The sequence below is a fragment of the Cyprinus carpio genome, unplaced genomic scaffold (genome assembly GCF_018340385.1).
Source record: "Cyprinus carpio isolate SPL01 unplaced genomic scaffold, ASM1834038v1 S000003034, whole genome shotgun sequence".
Taxonomy (NCBI): domain Eukaryota; kingdom Metazoa; phylum Chordata; class Actinopteri; order Cypriniformes; family Cyprinidae; genus Cyprinus; species Cyprinus carpio.
In genome coordinates, this window is record NW_024875741.1 from 1 (window position 1) to 3,215 (window position 3,215).

At 37.9% G+C, this 3,215-nt stretch overlaps 1 long non-coding RNA gene across 1 annotated transcript; it reads right to left on the reverse strand.

Moving 5' to 3' along the window:
- Positions 1-1,582: 1,582 nt before the first annotated feature.
- On the reverse strand, positions 1,583-2,270 carry LOC122143369. Its single transcript, XR_006159142.1, has 3 exons — positions 2,067-2,270; positions 1,884-1,954; positions 1,583-1,676 (listed from the first exon to the last, which is right to left on the reverse strand). It is a non-coding gene; the product is annotated as an uncharacterized LOC122143369 (long non-coding RNA).
- Between the last annotated feature and the right edge of the window lie 945 nt (positions 2,271-3,215).

Here is a 3,215-nt window from a genome sequence, read left to right on the forward strand (position 1 = left end):
AAATCATTAACATCAGTTCATTTGTTGATGTTTGTTTTATACTACATGAGGTTTGATATGAAATATAACATTAAAAGGAGTTTTAGCAACTAAAACAGGAATTAACAGAGATAGAAAATCAGTCATTTGGTAAAACTGCATGTAACAACACTATAACATTTTTTAATCGCACAATTGAATCTCAGTATAATGGTTGTTAAAAATCTTCTTACCAATTATTTTAGTCATTTCCTTTGGTCAGAGATTGAAAGTCAAAGAAAAAGTTATTTTGGGGTATGACTTCAAATTGGATGTGGAAAATATTAAAGAGATGGATAACAAGTCCCAGTGATCAGAAATAAAATGGGCAGTAGTAAAATAGGTCCACTTTGAGTCACTACCGCCACATGGACAGTCCCAGCGAAGAGGTTTATCTCTTTCGTTTTTTTTTTCTTTGTGAATGTATCTGGTCGATTATTCCTCTTTGTCCTCTGCTCACTGAAGCTCCTGTTGACCATAGTGAGAGAGATCGTGCAGATGTCGCCCGGGGCTGTAAGAGAAGGGAGGCGACTTAGGGCAAACTAACCAATCAGTACACAGAAGCCGAGTGTATCCTTCTTCAGGAGCGGAGCTCTGGGTGAGGAAATCGTATTCCAGTAGAAAATTGCCTTTGAAAAAAGGTAGGTTGAACCCTGATTGGATATGGAAGAATTAAAAAAATCAGTAGCGCACTAAAAACCTGTCACACACACAGTATTCACAATGCGGCATTATATATATGGTTTTAACTATAGGTCTTGGAAGCAACTTACACACCCCTAAAAAGTCTACCAGTCCTTTCTCTGCAAACAAGCCCCTCTCCATGATAATTCCATCTACCCCTTCTTTCCAATCAGCTCTATCCAGACTTTGCTTTCCTCTTCTTTCTTTCCATTTTCTCTCACGAGCCCCACACACCACACCCTGCTACGGGTCCCCAGTGCAATCTCTGCCACCTCTCCTTCTGAGTCCTCAGCAGCCAGAGTAGACAGAGGCTGAGGGAAACCCTCTGGAGACAGACAGATCCTTAAACAGCCAAACCTGGGGAATCTACACATGTATGTTTAGTAGAATGGTACAAGTCTTAGGTGTAACTGATGAAAACTTGCACAAAAAGCAAATGGGTGTAAAAATGTTTTTTTTTTTTTAGTGAAAATATAAGTTAAGTGCAAATAGCACTTAACTTGTTGGCAAAGGATATTTAGTCTAGCTCTGCCCACCAGACAATATATCAATAAAAACCCCATCTGGCAACAGTGGTGTGGAAATATGTATGAATAGCATCCAATGCCATTTACACTAAGTGAAAATAGCATCTTACTACTATTTACACTTTGTAATTTACTACTATTTACCCAATTTTGCACTTTTTCTAGCCTCCCTGTCATATTATTTGTATTCCCTCTGCACTGGGGCCAAGTAAAATAAATCTCTTTAAATGGCCTAACTTTCAAAAGTGTGGTGGACAATTTGTTTGTGATGTGGCGGTGTGCTGGGGAAACTGACTTCACTGATAAAGATGATGGCATGATCGTGCGGTGTCTCTTCAGAACTGCTTGCAGTGGAGGAAGTGAAGAAGGAAGAGCCGACCAAAGTCTGTACAGGAGCAGCCCTGACCGACACCAGACCACCTCTGCTCACTCTCCACATATTCTCACCTGCAAAATGCATAAGGTAAGCTAGAATTAAAAATGTAGAGAAATATATATATATAAAAAAATAATTTGCACATATGGTGACACTGGCTGGATGGATAAAGAGTGTTACAATAACAAGAGTACTAAGAAGATGTCAACACTAAAAGTGGAGGAAGTGTTAATATATTAAATAACTCTGTAAATTAGTTAAAAGCTTCAAGTATCTACCTTTAAAGAAGAAGATCTCTCCTCGAATCTTAGCAACTGCATCAAAACTGGTGTTACAGCGATCCACAGAACTTAAGACAAAGAGAAACATTTCATCAAATATATGATTTTTCTCTTCCTTAGCATGCATTGAACATTTTAACAAACTTGTTTTTTAAACTTATTTAATTGATCCTTTCTTACTTGTCCAAATGGCTGTGAGCGTGTCTGTACATGTGTGTGAGTCTGTGTGCTCCTCCATGTCGGTGACGCAGTTGTCCCTCTGTCACAAGATGAGGTCTGTCAGTTGGAACATGGTTTCCCCTCTTACCTGAATTGACAAACAGACACACATGTAGAAAAGATTCTTTGAGTAACTACCAAACAGAGATTCCAAACAAGACATTTAATGCCAGTTACCATAAAGGGGTGATGTGTTGAAGGTCAATGACTGTCCCCGGGGTGTAAGGGGTTCCTTAGGGCCTGGTAGTTTGGTAGTGGACGCATTACGATGGCCGTGCGGATGAGTGGTCATCCGAGTGCATGACCAAGCTCGCGCACCAGCACTGTGAACAGTCTGTGCTTCTGTTGCTGTGTATAAATGTGCACACGTTTAATTAGTACTATCAATACTGGATATTATTCGCTTGATATTGAATACTTTAACCCATTAGTTAAAGGGTTACTGTATTATATTTGGATACACAAAAACTTCTAAGAGCTCTAACCTTACATGATCAAGTTTGCTGAAAAAACTGATTGATCCAGTTTTAGCAAGTAAAATGCTTTAGTAACATCTCCTTGTAGGGTGGTGGTACATCCTCTGGCTTTTTGCTTGAAATCTTACTGATTTTTTGTGAAAGTTAAGGTTAATAACTTTTACGTTCCAGTATTGGAAAATTAAGGTTAATGCATGGACGAAGCAACTTGGGTTTTTATGACTATCCATACAACTGTGTTTTTTTTTTAGAATCTGTTAAACATGTATCAAATATTGATACACCAGGCTTCATGAGGAATGTCTCAGTCTCATGTATTGCGTTGCATTAATTTTGCCCAATAAAACAATAAAAACGCAGATTTTGCTCTTTATTAAAACTAAGGATTTAAATCTAATTAAACATTTTCTTGGAAGATACCGGAGTGAGAAACTGATATGCATTTTACCGAAGTAGTGTAGGTATAAAGTAAGATCTCATTGATGTACATACAAGCTATCAGATTATTATTATCTTACTTTTGACTGTAACATATAGCAACCCTGCTCAATTTAGCAGATTTTTGTCAGTTTGGGCCTCTGATTAGTACAAGCCCATAATTTTTTAAATATATATTTTGTCTAATGCTTAAGAA